Source organism: Sceloporus occidentalis, unplaced genomic scaffold, assembly GCF_023333645.1.
Source record: "Sceloporus occidentalis isolate IW3139 unplaced genomic scaffold, rSceOcc1.0.p SCAF_4, whole genome shotgun sequence".
NCBI lineage: Eukaryota > Metazoa > Chordata > Lepidosauria > Squamata > Phrynosomatidae > Sceloporus > Sceloporus occidentalis.
Genome location: NW_028316984.1, coordinates 101,062,058 through 101,086,568, shown reverse-complemented (window position 1 = coordinate 101,086,568; position 24,511 = coordinate 101,062,058). Strand labels below are relative to the sequence as shown.

The following is a 24,511-nucleotide window of genomic DNA, read 5'->3' as shown; positions in this document are numbered from 1 at the left end:
GTTTTTCTTGTTTGACAACTGGTATTAACAAATTTAGGTATTGTTTATTAATGGTTACTAACAAATTCATGTAATTGGTCATCTGCTGGAATGAATGCACTAAAAAGGTTGCCTTATCTAGGAAGTTCGGTACAGAGGCAAAAATAGCAATGTGATATTGATCCCACAGAACAGAAGCAAGCATGCATGCCTTGCTGCTTTATATGTATCAAACTTTTAAATTAAGATAATTTTTTTGTGTTAACAGACACATTCAGGAATGGGGAACATGTGGCTTTCTAGGCATTCTTGGACTATAGATCACCTCACCAATGGCTACATGGGACAGCCAGCTAACCTGGACAGTCAGGTAGCCTTCTAAAATATAAGGACATAAAAAGGGCTGAGTATGATCATACCCAATGCTTATCTAATCCAGAATTCTGTTTGTAGAACAGTCAATCATTTGACTACAATCAACCCTCTATATCCACAGACTTGCCATCTGCTAATTTGAGTATCTGCAGATGGCAAGCCCACACTGTCTCCAATGGTGGTGTGTGCATATGGCTGCACTAGTATTAGGGACAGCCCCTGTTGTCCCCATTGGTGGCACATGCACGTGTGCCAACATTAGCAACAACAGGACTTCAGTAGAAGGAAGAGAAGCTGCCTCCTCACAGACTTTTAAACCTGCACCATCTCAACCACACTAATAAGGTGGAAGAAGAAAAGGGCTTTGTGTCCTTGTGTGTTGACATTGTGAACAGAAGCTCTAGGGTTGGCTCTTTCAACTAGGCACTATGGCTGGTTCTGAGAGGAGGCAGGTTTAAAGGTCTGTGGGGAGGCATCTTCTCTTTCTCCAGAGAGGGAATGGGATGGTGGTGGTTGAGCCCAACTGTGGTGGTGGTGGTGGGGGGGTTCCTCAGGGCCAAAAGGCTCACCCTCCATGCCCATGAGAGGGTGAGTGATGTGACCTCCCTTCAGTCCCTTCAGTAAAATTGTGTCTTACTTTGTTTGTGGAATCATGTTTTCTTCAAAAAATATTATTTGTATTTGTTGATAGCCCAGATTTTGAGTTATAGGTGAGAAACTGGAAAGCAAGAGGTGTTGTCTCCATGTCATTGTGTGCCTTCAAGTAGTTTCTGACTTACGGTTACCCTAAGGCAAACCTTGGGAATGAGAAGTTCCATTGTCCCTAATAGTGGCATGGTCACGTGCATGCATTGCCATTGGGGGTAACGGAACTTGAGCATCTGTGGATTTTGTTATCCATGGGGGGAGGGCTGTCTGGAATGGATCCTCCATGGTTACCAAGGGCTGACTGTATAAGAACTTTATTACAAATCAGGGAGAAATCAGGGGGTTAAAAGGCATTTTCCCAGGACATTCACATGATTGCAGGAAATATTTTCCCACACATCATGAGTAAAGAGGACTTATACCAGGAAGAACCAGGAATGCTAATTTCCCCATGAATGATTTGTTGCTGGAGCATTGTTGATTCTTCCAAGGATAAGACCTCTTTAATCACGCGAATGTCCTGGGAAAATGCCTTTTTAAACCCCTGATTTCCCCCATGTGATAAAGTCCTAAGAAAACTTACCAGAAGGCCTCAATCCTGTGGCAACTTACATACAGAGGCATACTTTGATATACAGATGTGATATACAGCCATTCTTAATAGTAGCCCCTTGGTGGTACCATACTTCATGAATTTACCTAGTTCTCTTTTAAAGCCATCCAAGTATGCAGCCATAACTACAGGTGTATATATTGCTGCAAATCTGCAAATTGTGGTTTCTCTACTATAGCATGTCCTTTTATTCACCCTGATCTCCCACTGTTTAGCTTATAACGATGACCTTATTTCTTACCATGAGATAAGAAGAAAGGCTTCTCCTTATCTACTTTTTCCTCTTAATTTTATGCATCTCTGTCACATATCCCCTTATTCCCCCCCCACCCCCAGCCAAATAATCCCCAAATACTGTAGCCTCTCCTCATAGGGCAGCTGTTCCAGTCTCTTGATTATTCTGCTGACCTTTTTTGCACCTTTACCTGCCCTGCTATAGTGGAAAATGCTACCTCAGAGAGTGATGGAGTCTCTATCTTTGGAGGTTTTTAAACAGAGGTTAGTTGCCATCTGTCCAGGGTACTTTGCTTTTGTATTCCTGCATGGCAGGGGTTAGACTGGATGGGCCTTCTGTGTCTTCCAACTCTATGATTCTATCCTTATAACCCCCCCCTTTCCTTTTTTAGGTATGGTGATTGGAACTGAGCACAATTTGGTCACCCCATGGAAATGTATGATGGCAATATTGGCAATTTTATTTTCAATTGCCTTTCTAATTGTTCATCTCTTAGCAGAAGCCACACACTCAGTCAACATTTTTATTGAGCTATATAGGAGAACCCTCAGATCCATTTCTTAGTCAGCTACTGCCAGGATAGACCTCAACAGCAGATATCTGAAAGTTGACTGAATAGACGAGAAAGCTGGGCCAAAGCTAACAAAATGAAATTCAACACGGAGAAATGTAAGGGTCATTAGGGTTGGAAAATGAAATGCACAGATATAGGATGGGTCTGAATGAAACTACGTGTGAAAGGGATCTAGGAATCCAAGTAGACCACAAGTTGAACATGAATCAACAGTGTGATGCGGCAGATAAAAAGGCCAATGCAATTTTAGGCTGCATCAATAAAAGTATAGTGTCTAGATCAAGGGAAGTAATAGTGCCACTACATTCTGCTTTGGTCAGGCCCCACCTGGAATATTGTGTCCAGTTCTGGGCACCACAATTCAAAAAAGGCTGCTGAGAAACTGGAGCGTGTCCAAAGGAGGGTGACTAAAATGGTGAAGGGCCTGAAAACCATGCCCTATGAGGAACGACTTAGGGAGCTGGAGAAGAGAAAGTTAAGAGGTGATATGATAGCCCTGTTTAAATATTGAAGGGATGTCATATTGAGGAGGAAGCTAGCTTGTTTTCTGTTGCTCCAGAGAACAGGACCCGGAGCAATGGATGTAAGCTACAGGAAAAGAGATTCCACCTCAACATTACGAGGAACTTCCTGACAGTAAAGGCTGTTCAACAGTGGAACACTGTTCCTCGGAGTGTATTGAAGTCTCCTTCCTTGGAGGTCTTTAAGCAGAGGCTTGATGGCCATCTGTCGGGGATGCTTTGGTTGAGAGTTCCTGCATGGCAGGGGGTTGGACTGGATGGCTCTTGTTGTCTCTTCTAACTCTACAATTCTATGATTCTATGAAAGTGGGATTTATCTTTTTGGTGCCCATTTTCCCAATTTGGAGAGATCCTACTGGAGTGCCCCACAATCCATTTCTGTTCTCAACACTAAGGAAGTAAATCTCCAACTATTTTGTCCTTACAGACAAGAATGAATAATTACTGCCACTTTCACCCCTCTGTGGGAGAAAACAAATGTTTCTGCATAGTGTTGTCCTCATATTTGAGCATCCTGGTGTTTTGAAGAGGATTTTCATGCACAGAAAGATGTCAGAGGTGTGTGCAAAAAGAATGTGTTTTCTGTACAGAAAACATGTTTCCTGTGAAGAAAATCCCATGTGTATTTCTACGCATAAAAATCTTCTGGAAGACACTGGAACACTCGAATCCTGGGGGAAACTGTGGAAAAGCCTTGCTGCTATATTATTCTTCCCAATGGGTTTTCCTGATGGTGCGAAACCAGTTTTCAACTGGGAAACAAATAGACAATATCCATTCTAACTCTAAATAATGTAGAATCATAAGCAAATCAGGATACCGCATTACCTGACCCTAAATCTAGATAATTTATAAATAGGTCAGTGAGCACTGGTCCCAATCTGTGAAGGATTCCTCATCCCTCCATAAAGAATTCACATCCCTCCATTGTGGCAAGTGATCATTTAGTCTTACTCTCTGTTTTCTATTACACAGCTATCCCAATAGCAATAGCAAGTACATTTTATACCACTTATCAATGCATTTAAGCACTCCCTAAGCGGTTTACGAAGTGTAAGCTAATTGCCCCCAACAATCTGGGTACTCATTGTAGCGACCTCAGAAGGATGCAAGCCTAAGTCGGGCCTGAGCCCTTTCGCTGGTATTGAACTCACAACTTTATGGTTTGTGAGTGAGTGGCTGCAGTACAGGCATTTAACCACTGCCACTATTAATTTTATCAATCATATGGCTTTCAGCTATCATTAGCATAGTACCTCAAACAGGGGCAGCCAAATAATAACAAAGCATCAAGGAAGCTCTCAAGCTTTCCTAGAGCACTTGGGAACCCTGGATGTTAAGCAAAATATGGTGGGGTGGAGAGAAATATATTGGTGGGTGTGATGAAATGCTTTGGTCTTCAGTCTTGTAAAAGTCTTAAAGGGGAATAGAGGTGGTGTTATGCGGACTTAATTAGGTTAGATTATGCTCGGTGCAAAAAAGATCTCAAGTTGCAGTATTATATGCTGGGGTGAAGAGCAATGGCTACTTAAAAGAGACCCAGGTGCTCCAATTAGTGCTAGAGTTAAATCCAAATAACAGCTAGCATTATATGGTTTCAAAGAGAAAGTAGCCATTGCTTTTCCAACCCAGCATGTCTCGCTGTTACCTGAGTCCTGTTTAGTTGATTTTAATAAAAGTATTACATTGCTGTTGCTGTTTCAGTGTTATTTTTACTTCATTTCTGTCTGACAAGACAAGTTTACCTTCTCTGTTTTCTGGTGGGGACAAAAGCCAGAAAAAAAAATACTCCACAGGGCACAGCAGTTTATGAGACATGCGTTAAGATTTTTGACCATGGTAATAACAGGTTGTCTTGGAGGCTCTCACTCATAGGTCATCCTACATTGAAGCCAATTTGATGGCAATTAAGAACAACACAAGGACACAACTGGTGCCCTTTCCCTGGACCCTTTCTACAAAGCAGGAGCAGCTGCAGCAATTGCCTCCTGTTACACAAAAGCAGATTCTTAATCCTAACTGCAAGACCCAAGGACAAACAATTCAAGAATTCCTCAGAAAGTGGAGTTCAGTTGTCCAGCCAGTCACTCCAAGGTCAGTGATTCTGACACTGTGAGCAGGAAATGCAAATTCTTTCCAAAAGTATTTATTCTCCAATTCTTGCATAATTTTTCAGTTACTTACATTGGACTGCTTTTGCCATTTTAATGCCCATTTCTTCAGTTTGGAGATATCTCTTTGGAGCTTTTTGCAATCTATCTTTGTTTTGAGCACTGTAAATAACCTAGACTCAGCAAACATGACCACTTCAGTATTCATTCTTATGTGTATGTGCCTCCATGTCACCTGTCAATTTATGGTGAGCACATGAATTTCACAGGTTTTCTTAGGAAAAGAATACTCAGAAGTGGTTCTGCCAGTTGCTTCTTCTGGGAACTGGCCATTTATTTTGAAACATGGTTTCTTATCTTTTGATAAGAAAGAGCCATTAGACAGGGAGACAGAGTTTCAATGACTGAGATATGACTGAGATTCTGTTGGTATCCCACCCATCCTCTTGCCTAACTGTCTCCTTGCCTGAGAAGGTGAAAATGGCCTTAAAGTTGCAGATAAAGTCAACTACCTGTTCATTAGACCTATATTCTTCCTCACTGCCAGAGGAGGGTCAGCCAGCTGGTTAGTAAAGATTATATAAACTTCTTTGAAAGAGAGTTGTATTCCAGCTTCTCAGAAAGAAGCAGTCATAATGCCTGAAATGAAGAGGCATTCGCTGGACCCCATTAACCTGGATAATTATCACAGCGGCATCATCAGAATTGATGTCAACCAGTGCGATAACTCATGATGCCACCCCCGATGAAAAAAAAGTCTACTTCCAAATCTCAGATTTGCAATATATCTTGTCTTCTTTTTCCACCCATCTCCTGGCCCTCATGGACCTTAGATGTCTTCAATGCACCACCACCACCCTTCACTGCAACTGACTAAAATTAAGAACCTTATCATGCCTACACACAGAGGCAAACAGGTGGTCCCAGCCTGCACCCAATTTCTGAAATTTGAAAGCCAGGAGAGGTGATCCTGTTGCCACCAGTTATCCTCTTTGCATACAAATGATTGTTCTAATTCAGTAGATAGCATCAGATCTCCAAGCATATCTTTGCAGAATCTTTTGCACTATTTTCCCCAGGCTGAGTATCAGAGAATGATTTGACATTATAGGGATTGAATGTAGGATTGTAGAACTCCAAAGTGGGCAACTGCATAGGGGTGGGCAAATGCATGGGAGCGAATTCTTCCCCCGACTCCCCTGTAAGCCACAGCTCTACACAAGGAAAGGCCACACACCTCTGTTTCCTCTGCAGCCCCTCTCAAAATAGCAATGGGAAATGATTGTTGCCATTTGGCATGGACTGCAGGGGGAAACAAAGGTATTTGGGAGTACTACAGGGTTCTGGGTGGGGTATTTTCATGTGCTTTAATTCATTTGGGAGTCATTCTGTGACAAAAAATTGCTTTACAACTGTGCTAATTTTTAACATGGGAGAACTGTGGGCTTTAGGGGACTGGGGGTGGGGGCAGTTCAAGGTCCACAAAAATGTCTACCAAGGATTCCATGCTACCTCTATGGGCTGTACTATGTCCATTCCTGGTTTGTATGGACTCTCACACTGACCTGCGCTCTCCTGAACCTCATAGCCATCTCTGAGGTTCCAAAATCATATTTTCTTTTACTCATCACAAGACAGCATCTGTTCTGGAGCACTTAAAATAAAACAGATTTTATGATTCTTCACTTCTCCACAAAGTTTATGTGAAATTAGCAGGTAGTTTCCGCATATGGAAAATATGAATAACATGGGCTAGTAATCTTATCAGTTGAATAACCCCTTGCTTTAAATAATAATATAAGCAATATTAGCATTGGCTGTTCCTTTATGTTGTTTGCTTACATTTAATTAATCTCAAAATAATGGTTAATCTAAATGGTTTTATCCTCTAGACTCTAGAGAAAATTTTCTCTGTGACTTCTTAGCTTGCCAACCAGCATCACTTCCAGAACTGTCATCTGGCAGCCACACTAAAAACTGAGCTGAAAGAACTGTTATTTCCTTCCCACTCTTTCCCTTCGCCTTCCTCTCTATATCCTTCATTACCAGTGAGCAGGTCAGATCTTAGATTTAGTAATTTTGGGGTGAATGTCCCTCTATTTCACTTCAAAGAAACATAAAGGTGTCGACGTTATTATTTTTAAAGTAATGATAAAGGTATCTAAAGCCAAATAGCCTTTGGAAAATAAGGAATATATTAGCATTTAATATATGTAACAACACTGAGCATTTTTACTGTCATTTCCTTAAGAAAAGCTGATCTAATTAGCTATATCTCCAAAGTGTGTACCTAGCATTTTTAGTATTATCATAACATTTTGCTTAGCTTTGACATTTTTATTCTGACAAGCACTGTCTGGAGAGCTCTCAATAAATAATACATTTACAATTTTCTGTAAATAAGCAATGGACACAAATCGTTATCCTTACTTACAGCTGCCCCTCTCTAATAGTGCTTTTACAAGTAGGGTGACTATTCAGTCTAATGCAATCCTCCCAGTGCTCAAAAGACATTTTCATTCATTACCACGGTCACAAGCACTTAAAGCACTTTTAGGCGCTGTTGCAAAACAGCAGGAATGGCAGAGCAAATAAGACTAACTAAAACCAAAGTTCATCTCCAAAGAAACCAGAGATTGTTCACCAAAACAAATTGAAGATTGACTTACATAAGGTCAATGTACATGGCAGCTAATCCACACACAAACTAGTTTCTTAAAGAGGTTTTTCCCCTCCTTTATTGAAATCTACAAACTAGAACACTAGGATAGAAAACAAGATTAATTGCTTAAATCTACTCCCAACAACTGCATGTATTTTTAATATTTAGTGCTAATGGAGTGACTTGTCATAATATTTTTTTATTATTATATTGTCAACACTGATTGCAATGAAGTTTTCATTTTCTTCTTTTGCCGGCCTCTTAGAACTGAAGGGGTGAGTGTATTCAACTTAATGGCAGAAAATGTAAGTCTAAATAGAAAACTATTCAAACACCTAATAGGGTTGTGCATGTGGTTCATCCCAAAGCTGGAATTCCAGACCAAATTGACCTATTTCAATCCCATCTCTACTAAATATGTACCAAATCTCTCTGGGTACATTCAATTCCAGAACATCTCATGCTTCCATGAAGTGGGCCAGTGGTTTTCAGATCATTTTAGAAGACATCTACCCAAAGTTGGCACACACTCCCAACACACCAGGCTTCTCTTCTTTTTGCCATGAACTACGCTCTGTAGCATGGTGTGATGGGGAACAATGACAGCTTTTAGGGTCCAGTCCATAGCAACAATTTCCTATGACAGTTGAGATTACAAGGTTTGTGGAGAAGCTTCTGTGTGATGTCATTAATAATGTACAAGGACAATGTCCCTTGTAATTTACCTTAGAGGCCTAAGGAAACTAAGAAAGAACAAAGTAATTTGATTCAAGCAAGTTTTCTTTGTATGTACTGTATATACTTGCACATGTGTACTCTGTGTGTGTGTGTGTACGCATGAGTGGTGTTTTCTATTTTTTTTTTATTTGTTTGCAAAAAAGGTGATGGGTTGTTTTTTTCTGGAGCTCCTTATTTAGGCATGTGTATGACCTGAAGGCATACAACAAAAACAATCTGTTCTGAGATTTCATTTTACTAATTTCTGATAGGCTTAATAAATCTCCTTTAGAATCATAGAATCATAGAATTATAGAGTTCCAAGGAAGGAGACTTCACTACACTCCGAGGGAGTTTGTTCCACTGTCGAACAGCCCTTACTGTCAGGAAGTTCTTCCTAATGTTGAGGTGGAATCTCTTTTCCTGCAGCTTGGATCCACTGTTCCTGGTCCTGTTCTCTGGAGCAGCAGAAAACAAGCTTGTTCCCTCCCCTTCAAATATTTAAACGGGGCTATCATATCATTAATCTTCTTTTCTCCAGGCTAAACATCCCCAGCTCCCTAAGTCATTCCTCATAGGGCATGGTTTCCAGACCCTTCACCATTTTAGTAGCCCTCCTTTGGACACGCTCCAGTTTCTCAATGTCCTTTTTGAATTGCGGTGCCCAGAACTGGACACAATATTCTAGGTGGGGCCTGGCCAAGGCAGAATAGAGTGGCACTATTACTTCTCTTGATCTAGACACTATACTTTTATTGATGCAGCCTAAAATTGCATTGGCCTTTTCAGCTGCCGCATCGCATTGTTGACTCATGTTCAACTTGTGGTCTACTTGGACTCCAAGATCCCTTTCACATGGAGTCTCATTCAGCCAGGTGTCCTCCATCCTATATCTGTGCATTTTATTTTTCTGCCATAAGTGCAGTATCTTACATTTCTCCGTGTTGAATTTCATTTTGTTAGCTTTGGCCCAGTTTTCTAGTCTGTTGAGGTCATTTTGAATCTTGTCCTCTGGGGTATTAGCTACTCCTCCTCATTTGGTGTCATCTGCAAATTTGATAAGTATACTCCCAATTCTGTCATCCAAGTCATTGATAAAGAATAACACTGGCCCCATGACAGAGCCCTGTGGGACCCCACTGGTCACTTCTTTCCAGGATGAAAAGGTGCCATTGTTGAGCACCCTTTGGCTTCAGCCAGTCAACCAGTTACAAATCCATGTAACAGTTACCTTGTCTAGCCCACATTTTACAAGCTTGTTTGCAAGAATGCCATGGGAAACCTTGTCAAAGGCCTTACTGAAATCAAGATATACTATATCCACAGCACTCCCTTCATCTACCAAGCTAGTAATTTTATCAAAGAAAGAGATCAGATTTGTCTGGCATGACTTGTTTCTCTGAAAGCCGTGTTGACTTTTTGTGATTATGGCATTGCTTTCTAGATGTTCACAGACTCTCTCTTTTTTTGTGGGTGGATTTGTTCTGCTGTGAATATACATGGAGATGCTACTGAAGCTTTAGGAAGAGGATGACATAAACTCAGGAGACAGTTGTTTGCCAGAAGTTTGCATGAATCGGCAAAACTAAGCAGTCAACATTGATAGTTTTAATGGCCTATTCACTTTGGGTGGGGACACACAAATGTATAGGTAAACTAAGGAACATTTTATTAAATATTTAAACCCAATCTGCACCTTGTCTACATTGTACAGTATATGTAGAAGCAGATGTACATCTACCTTTAGATGAGTAATCCAGGCCTTAGAGCCAAGGCAATACATAAAAGCCTAAGTTTTATAGAGAAAACTGAGTGAATAGTACAGGAAACCAACAGTAAAGGGGAAATCACTTAAATAAGCAACTAGGAACAACAGTGATGTCACTGTGGGGTCTGCTCCAGACCCCCAAGGACTTGGATGATGCCTTCCTGAACAGATGACCAAACATTGAGAAAGGAGAGATGTATTTCAACTATCCTGATATTTGCTGAAAGTCAAACTGCCAAGAATATAAGGTCCAACAAACTCATCACTTGCTTTGAATACAATTCCATTGTCCAGAAGGTGGAAAAAGCAGCAAGGGTATCAACTATTCTGGTCTAATCCCAACCAACAGTCATGGTCTGGTTAATGGGGTGGAAGTAGCTCCTTAGGTAAGAATGACTATGTTCTCTTGGAGTTCATTATACAGTGGAAATGGGAAGCCAGGCATAAAAAGAAACACATTGTAGACTTTTAAAATACTGACTGCAGTAAATTTAGGGAAATACCAGGTGTGGTTTCATGGTTAGGAATACTAGAAGCAAAAGGAGTTCGTAACGAAAGTAAGTTTAAAAAAAAATCTGAGATACTGAATGCAGAAGTTCAAATAGTTTCAATAAGGAGGAAAAAAATGGAGGTGTCTAAAGAAACCAGAATGTATGTCTAAACAACTTTCAACTGAGCTAAGATTTGAAAGGGACAGGTACAAGAAATAGAAAAGCTGGTAACTACCAAAGAGAAATTTAAATAAATAGCCACATGTAGGGGAAAACTCAGAAAAGCTAAAGCACATAAGTCATGTCAGACTAACCAAGGGGCTTTCTACACGGACATTTGGGACGTCCTCCGGACGTCCCATTTTAAAAAAGGGGCGTCTCTTTTAGACGCCCCATGGTCTAGTACGGACTCCGTCCGTACAAGATGGCGGCGCCCCTTCTACATGGGCGCCGCCATCTTTACGCATCGGACGCACAGCGTCCAGACGCGTCGCGCCGCTGCTGACGTAGCGAGCGCGCCCCTGGCGCCTCGCTACGTCGCAAACGCGACGCAAAAAGAAGCTCCATTTTGGAGCTTCTTTTTTCGGTCCGCGCGGGAGTCGGGCCGTTTGAAGGCTCCGGCTCCCCCGCGGACCTTCTGGCGGCGGTGCCAGACCGCTGCAAAGCGGCGGTCTGTACCCCGCCAATATCTCTTTTCTTAATAGAGTTACAAGCTTGGTAGATGAAGGGAATGCTCTGGAAGTAGCATACTTTGATTTCAGTAAGACATTTGACAAAGTCTCCCATGATATTTTTGCAAAAAGCTCATAAATGTGGGCTAGACAATGCCACTTTTAGGTGGATTTGTCATTAGTTGATGTCAAACTCAAAAGAGTTTGAGTTTGACATCAACTAATGTCAAATTTGACATATCAAATTTGCAGATGACACCAATTTTTCCTCTTCATCCTGGAGAGAAGTGACTAGTGGGGTATCACACAACCCAATGCTATTCAACATCTTTACCAATGACTTGGATGATGAAATAGAGGGCGTGCTTATCAAATTTGTTGTTGACACCAAATTAGGAAGGGTACATAATAATGGCCTTAATAGAATAGAGAGCTCAGGCTTAAACTAATAACATGAATTTGACAGGGAGAAATATAAGGTATTACACTTAGGCCAAAAAAAAAAAAAATGAAAGGCACAGATAGAGGATGTGTGACACCTGGCTTGATAACAGTACATGTAAAAGGACTCTAGGAGTCTTAGTAGATCACAAGTAGAACATGAGTCAACAGTGTGATGTAGAAGTTTTAACAAAAAAGCCAATGTGGTGATGTGCATCAAGAGGAGTGTAGTGTCTAGATCAAGGAACGTAATAGTGCCACTCTGTTCTGCTTTGATCAGACCTCACCTGGAATACTGTGTCCAGTTCTGGCACCACAATTCAAAAAGGATATCAAAAAGCTGGAACATTTCCAGGCAAGAGTGACCAAAATAATGAAAGGTCTGGAAACCATGTTTTATGAGGAGCACCTTAGGATGATGTTTACCCTGCTGAAGAAAAGGTTAAGAGGTGACATGGGAGACATGCTTAATATATTTGAAAGGATATCATATTGAAGATGGAACAAGCTTGTTTTCTACTGATCCAGAGATTAAGACAGGGAGCAATGGATTCAAACTACAGGTTAAGAGATTCCACCTAAACATTAGAAAGAAATTCCTGGTGGTAAGAGCTGTTCAACAATGGAATACGCTGTCTTGTAGTGTGGTGAAGATTCCTTCATTGGACGTTTTAAACAGAGGCTGGATGGCCATCTATCAGGACTACTTTGATTGTGTATTCCTGCATGTCAGGAGATTTGACTGACTGGGCCTTCTGGTCTTTACCAATTCTATGATTATATTTACCTTACTGCAGCTGGCCTCCCACTGAAGCCCTGAATCCTAAATGAGAAAGCCAGTCAAGTCCAGCCCAAAGTTTATTCACTTCCCCACTCCTGAATTTCAAGATCCAAAGCCAAATCTAAAGAACACCTTTTCACAAAAAGGGAGAGGGCAGAGCTGGGTTTTATACCCACTCACTGTTCCCCCTCGCATCCTGGATCATGTCACTTACTATCATGATGCCACCTGTCTTTTCTCCCTCTTGGGAGAGCAGATGGCAACCAACAGCCACTGTTACAGGCTATGGGCAACGTGGAGGTGTGCATGGGGATTTTCATACTTTTGAAAATAAGTTTAGAAAAGTAACTATCAAGTTGCAGAACACAGAGCTCTCTGGAGATAGCTGTATGAAATCTCTTTAGGGTCTACTATGTTCTAGATATCATGCATTTTATATTGTCCAATAGAAGGTAATAGGAAGAGGGGCAAGCCAGATCTCTGAATCACAATATGACTCTAAATTAGATCAAAATGGGTCCAGATTGCTCTGAAGTAGAATGGGAATCAGCCCAAACCAGTAATTAGGTCCTAAGTCTCATTATAATAATAATACACTAAAAAATTTATTTGCATTTTCCCGCCTCTCCCGACAGATTGAAGCGGGATTACAACTAGTACATTCCATACAACAATAATTCCAATAACAATTATCTAAAATCACAATTTAAACAATGTGCTATCCAAAAACACTACAATACAATATTAAAATATATCATTATGTCCTATGATGAAATTGTCTTCAATTCTCTATAGAGTCAAGAGGTGAGGTTTTCCTTCAGATCTTTATAGAAAATCAGGAGGGTATGCTTGCTGAAAGAGATGGGTTTTTAATGCCTTCTTAAAGGCGTCTAAGGTAGAAATGAGTCGGATGTCTTCTGGAAGGTTGTTCCAAAGTGTAGGGGCCATAGCTGTATATGCTCTTTGGGAAGTAGTTGCTAGTCTAACTTTCGTATGATGCAGTAAATTCTTCCCAGTTGTTCTGAGAGTGTGGGGCAGATTGTGTAGGGAGGGGTATCTGTGCATAGCCATAGCATCCAAACACTAGTGTGAGGGACTTTTCCTCCCCATGCGCACCCCCAGCAGATTTTTGAAAACTGGATCCTGGGAGGTCCCAAGACATTTGGGATTGTTTCTGGGGATATGTAGGGAGAGGCACTTCAAGGGGAGAGAAATCATCCTGGTTCCAGTGACAGAAGCAGTTATGGTAACCAAATACCCCCTCGCCTCAGGATATTGTCTATAAAATCTGTTCATTTCAAACTCACTTAATTGAATAGGTTGCACAACTGGGTTCAAAAGCAACACTTACATAATGCTAGGTCAATGGTAAAACCATTTCCTAATGGGGTTCTGGCACTATTGGCAACTGTAGATTAGTGTCTCCATGTGATCCCATCTAGTAAGGTTTACCTCCAAGGCAGAAATAAGAATAAATGAAAGTGTCAGTCTAAATAAACATAGCACAATTTAAGATTACTTTTTCAGTTTGAAAATAAATGCTGCAGAACAATACAACAAAACATGATAATGGATACCTAAAGGACAAGCATATGTATCTGAATACAAAGTTCTTCAAGGCTGCAGTGGTGCTTTCTTCAATGGAAACTATGTGGGAGGAGATGAGGAGATGAACAGGATGTAACTGTACAAATGCAGTTAAACCTAGATGCTTCTCCTCAGAAAAGTTCAAGGGTATTTTTTTAGTGCTTGTCAGTGAGGGCTGGCTTTTGTCTCATCCAAAAGATAAAATCTCCTGATAAAATTGTCCTTCATGTAAGGCTAGTAAAAGTGCTTCAAGGTGCCCCATGACCACCTGCAGCTGTAAAAGTGAGTAAATGTGATGGCTATTCACAGGAACATAAAATCTAACAACTTTTTTTTTTTACCAGCAATGCACAATGTTGTCATGATCAAACCACCCAAACAATCTTAAAAATGTAAGTTGCAGAAAGTCTGCCAGCCTTCCTTGAAGTTCAACTTGAAGTTAGTAAAAGATAAAGTGGCAGCACATTTTATAAAATCCAGCTTTTACTTTCTATTTACACCTCTCCTTGTTTGCAAATGACGCCATACGGCAAAGTTAACTTTGCCTTCATTTGCAGAATTACTACTGTAGGGAAATAATTCCTACATGCATATTTAAATCATTAAACTGATGCATCCTTTTAACTACAAGTTACAGAATGGAATTGCTGTTATATGACACTACATTATATTGAAAGATGACCTCCAACACAGAAACTAGACTGTGAACCCGTTTATAAAAAGCTTTGTTGAAACATGATATTGTACTTTTAATGCAGAATGAAGGGCGAACGTGAACTATGAATGTGGTCCCTGAGCTGTTGGGTCTTGGGATTTAGCAGTAACGAGATGCTGAGTTTCCAGTGTGCCAGATGAATAGCCAGCCTAACGTTCCACATTGCTAGAATTGCATTACAACTTTGAAGAGAAATCTGCCCTTCTAGCTACAGACAAGTCAGGTGCAAGCTATGACTTGTAGAGATTCTGGATGGCTCAGGGTAAAATAATTCATGTGAACCTGTACTTTAATTAAATTGGGCTATACAATATAAACATTTCAAGGAAAGCCAAACTTATTTAGAAAATATTGACCCTTAATAAACTGAAATATACAAATGACTCAGTACAAAATATTTGTAAATTATGTTGAAACTTAGTCAACCAAAGATGTTTTCCAAGAAGAAACATAGATGAATGGGGCTTTCTTTACACACTAGATGGAGAGCATTTGGACATGGGAAATTACCTGCTTCTACAACAGTTGTGAGAGTGTAAAATCTTTTCTTAGGCTAGATAGTAGTGAAGTTCTTTTTGAAATGTATAAAATTAATGTTGCCATTCAGAATGTTTTAGAAGATAATACTGAGCATATTTCAAAAACAGATTTTATTTTTTATTTTATTTTTTATTTAATTTTATTTAGCCTCAGGGATATATCTCTTTCAGTTAATTAGCCACTGTAATGAGTCTGGTGACACAACAAACTACAAATCCCAGGATTCCATAGGATGCAGCCCTGAGAGTTAAAAGATGTGTCGAACTGCATTAATTCTGCAGTGTGACAGCAGCCAAAGAGCTCCTATAAAGAGCAACAGTGGTGGCTAAGCAGGCAGAAGAAGCTGTCCAGATGCAAGGTTCAGAAATACCCCCAAAGGCAAAAGAACAGGAACTATAACCCTCTTCCCTCATTTGAGTGTGTGTTTTCTCAGGTAGGAAAATTGAAGGTCCTCATAGAAAAGTATATGGTTATTTTGATTGGGCTAACTGGAAAAAGATTAGAAAGGGGGCCTCTGAGGACAGTAAAACATGAAAGAAAAACATGGCTGAAAGGAATAAACAAAAAATGGGCAATAAGGTGTACCACCTACATGATGATGAACATTTATTTCACATCTGGATAGGATCTGACTTTTAATCAATTTTTGAGAGCATTCAGAAGGCCTGGAGGTTGGCCATACCACCTATACTGAAAACAGTTAAGGTCAGTGGTTCTCAAACATTTTACCTTTCATAGAATCATAGAATCATAGAGTTGGAAGAGACCACTAGGGCCATCCAGTCCAACCCCCTGCCATGCAGGAAATCCAAATCAAAGCATCCCCGACAGATGGCCATCCAGCCTCTGTTTAAAGACCTCCAAGGAAGGAGACTCCACTACACTCCAAGGGAGTGCATTCCACTGTCGAACAGCCCTTACTGTCTGGAAGTTCCTCCTAATGTTGAGGTGGAATCTCTTTTCCTGTAGCTTGCATCCATTGTTCCGGGTCCTGTTCTCTGGAGCAGCAGAAAACAAGCTTGCTCCCTCTTCAACATGACATCCTTTCAAATATTTAAACAGGGCTATCATATCACCTCTTAACCTTCTTTTCTCCAGGCTAAACATCCCCAGCTCCCTAAGTCGTTCCTCATAGGGCATGGTTTCCAGACCCTTCACCATTTTTGTCGCCCTCGTTTGGACACGCTCCAGTTTCTCAATGTCCTTTCTGAATTGTGGTGCCCAGAACTGGACACAATATTCTAGGTGGGGCCTGACCAAAGCAGAATACAGTGGCACTATTACTTCTCTTGATCTAGACACTATACTTTTATTGATGTAGCCTAAAATTGCATTGGCCTTTTTAGCTGCCGCATCACACTGTTGACTCATGTTCAACTTGTGGTCTACTTGGACTCCAAGATCCCTTTCACACGTAGTTTCATTCAGCCAGGTGTCACCCATCCTATATCTGTGCATTTTATTTTTCCGTCCTAAGTGCAATACCTTACATTTCTCCGTGTTGAATTTCATTTTGTTAGCTTTGGCCCAGCTTTCTAGTCTATTCAGATCATTTTGGATCTTGATCCTGTCCTCTGGGGTATTAGCTATTCCTCCTAATTTGGTGTCATCTGCAAATTTGATAAGTATGCTCCCAATTCTGTCATCCAGGTCATTGATAAAGATGCTGAATAGCACTGGGCCCAGGACAGAGCCCTGTGGGACCCCACTGGTCACTTCTTTCCAGGATGAAAAGGAGCCATTGTTGAGCACCCTTTGGGTTCAGCCAGTCAACCAGTTACAAATCCATGTAACAGTTACCTTGTCTATTCCACATTTTACAAGCTTGTTTGCAAGAATGTCATGGGAAACCTTGTCAAAGGCCTTACTGAAATCAAGATATACTATATCCACAGCATTCCCTTCATCTACCAAGCTGGTAATTTTATCAAAGAAAGAGATCAGATTTGTCTGGCATGACTTGTTTCTCTGAAACCCATGTTGAGTTTTTGTGATTATGGAACTGCCATCTAGATGTTCACAGACTCTCTGTTTAATGATCTGCTCCAGAATCTTTCCTGGGATTGATGTCAGACTAACTGGATGATAATTACTGGGATCCTCTTTTTTCCCCTTTTTGAAGATGGGGACAACGTTTGCCCTCCGCCAGTCTGCTGGGATCTCTCCTGTTTTCCAGGAGTTTTCAAAGATTATTGCCAATGGCTCCGATATTACATTTGCCAGTTCTTTTAATACCCTTGGATGGAGTTCATCTTTACCCGGAGACTTAAATTCATTTAGATTAACAAGGTGTTCCTCTACTATCTCTTTACTTAAACTGTGCTGAAATTCTCCTATTCTGTTCTCTGCTCCATTATCCTCAGGTTGAGCACCCTTTTCGTTTTCTGAGAAGACTGAGGCAAAGAAGGTGTTGAGTAATTCTGCCTTTTCTCTGTCCCCTGTTGACATTTTGCCATCCTCTCGACGCAGTGGCCCTACCATTTCCTTCTTCTCACTTTTGCTGCGGACATATCCAAAAAAGCCCTTTTTGTTGTCTTTAACCTCTCTAACAATTCTGAGTTCATTCTGCGCTTTAGCTTTTCTGACTTTACCCCTGCACATGCCTGCTATTTCTTTGAATTCCTTTTTCGTGATTTCCCCCTTTTTCCATTTCTTATACATGTTCCGTTTCAAACTTAGCTCGGTTGAAAGTTCCTTAGTCATTCATCCTGGTTTCTTGAGACACCTCCCATTTTTCTTTTTCACTGGAACTGTTTGAAATTGTGCCTTCAGTATCTCCCTTTTGAGAAAGTCCCATCCGTCCTGAACTCCTTTATCTTTTAGTATTTCTGACCATGGAATCGCCCTCAATACTTCTCTAAATTTACTGAAATCCGCTCTCCTAAAATCTAGAATGTGTGTTTGACTATGCCTGGCTTCTCCTTTCCACTGTATTACAAACTCCAGGAGAACATGGTCACTTCCACCTAATGATCCCACCACTTGCACCCCATTAACCAAGTCATCCTTGTTGGTTAGGATCAGATCTAAAATAGCTGACCCCCTTGTTGCCTCTTCCACCTTTTGGACCATGAAATTGTCTTCCAGGCAAGTGAGGAATTTGCTAGACCTTGAGGATTTTGCTGAGTTTGACTTCCAGCAAATATCAGGATAGTTGAAGTCACCCATCACTACTACATCTCTCCTTTCTGACTGTGTGGTCATCTGTTCTAGAAAGATATCATCCAATTCCTCAGTCTGACTTGGGGGTCTGTAGTAGACTCCCACCATAACATCCTTGTTGTTTCCCTCCCCTTTGATTTTTATCCAGATGCTCTCCACCTGGCTTCCAGGATTGATGTCCTGGATCTCTTCACTGGTGTAAATATCTCTGACATATAGTGCTATTCCTCCTCCTTTCCTGTTTGGCCTATTTCTCTTAATAAGGTTATACCCCTCTATTTCCACATTCCAATGATGAGACTCATCCCACCAGGTTTCAGTGATGCCTATTATATCATATTTGCTTTGTTGTACTAGGAGTTCGAGTTCATCTTGCTTGTTTCCCATGCTCTGTGCATTAGTGTAGAGACATCGCAGACCATGGGTCCCTTTTACTTGCTGCCTGTGCAAGTTTATTTGCCTCCCACTGTTGGGTCCTTGCACTTTTTTTCTTGTTTCCTCTATGTCAGTTTGACTATTTTCGCCATCCCTTTTGCCTTCCTTAATATTGTCTCCCTTCCCCACGGAACTCAGTTTAAAGCCCTCATGATCAAGTTCTTGAGACTGTTGGCAAAAACATTTCTTCCAACTGGCGTGAGATGCAACCCGTCTGTTGCAAGAAGTCCCTCCTCATGGAACCGCAGCCCATGATCGAAGAATCCAAATCCTTCTTGGCGGCACCATCTGCGAAGCCAGTTGTTCACATCTGCTATTTTCCTCTCCCTTCCTGGACCATGCCCTTCAACTGGCAGAAGAGACGAGATGACAACCTGTACATCCATTCCTTTCAGCTTCCTACCAAGCGCCTCGTAATCCCTTTTGATGTCCTGAAGGCTGTGTCTTGCAGTATCATTAGTTCCCACGTGGACCAAAAGGAAGGGGTATTTGTCAGTAGGCTTGACCAGTCTTGTCAGTCTCTCTGTCACATCACGGATCTTTGCACCTGGAAGACAACACACCTCTCGAGACATCTTGTCAGGCCTACAAATCACTGCTTCTGTACCCCTCAGCAAGGAGTCCCCCACTACGACCACACGCCTCCTCCAAGGCTTAGCAGCGACTGTTCCCTCGGGTGGGACTCTCAGGCTCCCCTGCTCTGTGCCTGAAGTCTGTCCATGCTGCTCTTCTTCATCCTCCTTGATAAGGGAAAGAGCTGCGAATCGATTCTCTAGCTGCAAGCTCCCAGAACAATTCCTTCTTGGCTTACTTCTCTTTGTGACATTCCTCCAGCTGTCTGCCTCCTGTGTATGGCAAGTGACCTCTTCCACCCTAGCATCTTCCTCTGCGTGGTACTCATCCAAGATCGTTAGTTCTGTTGTGTCCAGGAAATCCTCTTGTTCCCTAATATGCTGAAGTGTAGCTACTCTGGATTCCAGCTGCTGCACTTTCTCCTCCAAGAGTGCTACCAACTTGCACTTGGTGCATGTGAAGTTCTCCACTTCTGTAGGCAAGAAGAGAAACATCCCACAAGAGTTGCAGGTGACTGCAGCAGATCCCTCATTGTCCATACTGCAAAGTCTTCAGTAATGACTATAACAGTCAATCTACTGGGAATACTACTTTAAAGGAATGTCCTGGCTGCTATCTTACACTTAAAGGCAAGGTTCTGTTTCAATATCTGATACTAACCCGATGCCACTTGAGTAGAATTGTTGAGTTAAAGAAAATTAACTCTGGAAGGCTCTGGAAGGTGGTATATAAAGCTAGTCTGCTAGCTCCACCCCCTTGTGACTCAAAAATGTGACTCCGCCCTTTCAGCAACAAGCACACGGTCTCAATATGGCTGCCCAGCTGCTCCTCTCCTTCTCCTCCCTCTGGCCGGACTGTTCTGGAAGGCTCTGGAAGGTGGTATATAAAGCTAGTCTGCTAGCTCTGCCCCCTTGTGACTCACAAATGTGACTCACAGAAGCTCCGCCCCTTCAGCAACAAGCACATGGTTTCAATATGGCTGCCCAGCTGCTCCTCTCCTTCTCCTCTCTCTGGCCGGACTGTTCTGGAAGGCTCTGGAAGGTGGTGTATAAAGCTAGTCTGCTAGCTCCGCCCCCTTGTGACTCACAAATGTGACCTCCTTTACAGTTATGTGTAGATGCCATCCTGTCTTTGACATAATAAATTAATAAAAATATTTTGTTTAGTGTGTGTATTTGTTTGTACATCCATGTGTATTCATATGCCAACATTTTATAAGGAAATAACAGCATCTAAATTAGAAGAGTTTTATTTAAATAAATTCAGTACTCAACACATGTATACATTTTACACATACTATCTCATACATAGTCTTACACATATTATCTCATACATAGTCACACTCACATAAGCCAGTGCTTACAGATATGTACACAGTCATGGTCTTTCATTCTTTCACTCACATGCATACCTATTTTCTCTCTCACTCACAAATGCACACAAACACACACATGCAATCACACAGAAACATTCATTCACTTGGGTATATTCGAGTATACAAAAGTGTATACTTATGTTTTGGATCAATATGTGAGGAATGCACTGCTGTGAGATGGCAAGAGGAGGCAACATACACCTTTCCAATGCCATTTTAATAATTTCCAGTACTTTGGTAGTGAGCTTGGATGATGCCTTCTTGAGGGTTACCAGGCATCATGTGAAGACAAAGCTTTCCTTGAGAAGCTTCAAAAAGCCTGGCACATAAACTAAGAGTAATATCTTAACTTGGTGGCTATGGGCAGATGTCATGCCACAGGCCCTAATTTCATGGGTAGAAATGGGGTGTCTGAAATGTCATGGACTGGCGAGGCTAATTTCCCTTGTTCAGCATCACAATGCTCCTGCCTGAGTTATGCCAGTTTCTTGTATGGTATAGGAAATAAAGCTATAGCCAGTTGTCAAGCAAGCACACGTATGGATTCTGTCCTCTCCCTCTCAGCTGTGATGATCATGTGAACCTAAGCTATCCTTTTGCAGAGGCTATGAAAAAAATACTGTGCAGAGAAACCCAAAGCCATGTTGATCATTTTGTCCAAACTGATGCACATTATGCCGGTTTCCTGCTAAGACATTCATGTGTGTGTGGTGTGATACACAGGGCATGATATTGGCTGAAGCACTACTATTAAGGCAAGATTAAAACAGCTGCACATTATACTGAAGCACTCGCTGTTTCTTTAACAGACAGACGGGCCTGGATGACAAGCAGCACTTGACCATTTAAATCACTACAACAACCAGATTTAACCAGCTGGGCCATATTCTCTTAGGCAAGGCCTGTTGACCTCCTCAGTCACAGCTGCTCAAGTGAAATTCTGATTAGACAACTTATTTCTAGAAGCCAAAGGACTCTGATTAAATATATTTACTTAGACACTTTAAAGACTTTAAATGTGCATTCATTTCTTCCCAAACACCAGTTGTAGTAAGTATGGCTCCAAACCATATATGTGGTAAGGATGACATGTGATAACTAATGACATCAAACATACATCTAAGCATTTTGTCCCACAGTGCTACACACCAAATGGATTTTCCCACAGGAAGAAGGCCATATGTTTATTAAATATAAACGATAACTGGAAGGCTGCATTGGTCTACTGCTGGGATGGACAACTAGCTCAGCACTGAAGGCCACATCAAAAAATATATTATAAGCCAGAAGGTCACAACTAATTTGCATATGGTAGTTGCAATAATTGGCCTCATTTACATAACATCAATCTGCAAAGTGCAATTTACAACATGTATTCTACAATATGCTGTACTGGAACTGGTATCCCCAAATGTCAAAAAAGAATCTTATCAGCTTCATTTTATTTCTAGACAATTATGGGCCAATTACAGCCTGGGAGTCACCCAGTATCACCAAAGAAATGATAGCACTTCAACTATGTGTCTGCTTAGTGTCTACACTGAATCTTGGCTGAGAGCAAAGTAACACACTAGGAATCAAGACTAAATCTGGGAGGTATCTGTGGTATATAGTTGCCAGGCTGAAAACTGGAGAGGGTCCCTATATCTTTCATGGCTGTGTAGAAGCAGCAACCAGGTAACAAGCAACCCCTACTGAAATTTCTTCTTCTACACAGCCATTAAAGGTACAGAAACCATTTTCAGTTTTCACTCTGGCAACACTGCTGGTGGCTGAATTCATTCTTGCAAGTACATTTTTGTATGCACATTGCTGTTCAATTTACATTCCAAATCCTCCTGAAACAAATCTTAGCTCCTTTGAAATATGAGCAACATTTTTGTATCTCCATAGAAAAAGATGAGTTCAAATTTAAATTTAAAATAGTTTCCTATAGTCTAGCCACCAAACTACTGCCAACAACTTATTTTGAAAAATGAAAAAAAAAGAACTTCAAAACACTGTTTGGAGACAGATGGCTGAGAAAAATGTGGGACATTATCACTGTGAAGAAGCTTAAGACACCTATATTGAACATATTTAACTACTGGTATGTGTTTATCATGAAATGGATGCAGAATCTGCTATCAATCATGTGTATATAATTCCCTTCCCCTTTCTGCTCCTTTGTCAATGTGGTGCTATATTAGTTCTACAACTACAAATTCTTAAAGAAAAGATAAGAAATATGTTACCCTCCAGATGTTACTAGATAATAGCTCCTATCATCCTGCAACACTGGCTATGCTAAATAAAGATGATGGAAGTTGCAGTCTAAAATGCCTGGAGAGCCACATGTTCCAGAGTTCTAGGAATTAATTCTGACATTATGAATAACTCTAATTGTCTTTTCTCAGCCCCCAAAATCTAAGGGCCTGAGCCTGGACCTAATAACTTCTGGAAAGTCTAGCCTGATTCAAATTCGACCTTGTCAATTGGATCTATGGAATTTTGAAACATATATACCAATACCTCAAAACCAGACAAAGACATTTTATGTAATATTTTCCACTATGCTACAAAGAAACTTTGCCTGGTACTATATGCAAACAGATGGAGAAGAAATCCAAATATATATATTTACTTGTGAAAGAGTCACCTTCTTTCAAAGCCAAACAGATGAATCACAAACTTAATTCAGAAGGGGAATAGTAACAGAAATAGTTTTATTACACTGCTGCATGTGCCTAAATCCTTATAATCATTGGGCCTAAAGCACCCAAAATAATGCAGTGGAATTGTGGAATAACTTACTAGCAAAAACTACTTGCTTCTTGAACTATGAAATGATTTAGAACATTAGCCTCATCCAAGGGCATTCAAGGGCTCAGGGTGCCATTTAAAAAAAAAGGGGGGGGGACATTATCACTGTGAAGAAGCTTAAGACACCTATATTGAACATATTTAACTATGTGTTTATCATATAAAAATCAAGTTATGAAATGGATGCAGAATATGCTATCTCCCCAAATGGGAAGAAAAAAACTCCCCATAAGCAATATCTGTTCATTTGCATTCTTTCCCCAACCAAGTCTGCCTTGGCCATGCATCAGATCTCCCAAAAGTATTAGACAGAGATAGAGAGACAAACTGGAAACTGTGGTGCGTTACAGAGCGCCGAAAAGCGGCGCTCTGCCTGCGCCATCATTAGCTGCGCCGAGAAGCCCCAGCAGCCAAACCGCAAGGTTTCCTGGTGCAGCTAAAAAGAAGCGCCAAAATGGCGCTTCTTCTTGCGTCGCGGAAATGACGCGACGAGACACCAATGGCGCGCTCGACGTGTCATTTTCACAATGCTATGTGCAGACGCTAAGCGTCCGGAACGTAAAAATGGCCACGCCCATGTGTATAGGGAGAGGCCATTTTTACGCCCCCGTCACATACTAGGGGTGAGGCCGGTATGGACGCTAGGTCCTCGGCCAACCCCTAGCACGTGACGGGGGCACCGCAAAGGCCCGTGCGGAATGGGCCTATATAACTATATAATACATGAATTCTTGC

The 24,511-nt window shown here is 41.2% G+C and overlaps 1 protein-coding gene across 13 annotated transcripts in view; it reads right to left on the bottom strand.

The window, feature by feature from the left end:
* The window catches only part of SOX6 (SRY-box transcription factor 6), a 582,676-nt gene that overhangs the window by 297,078 nt on the left and 261,087 nt on the right, over positions 1-24,511 (bottom strand). The window lies entirely within an intron of this gene.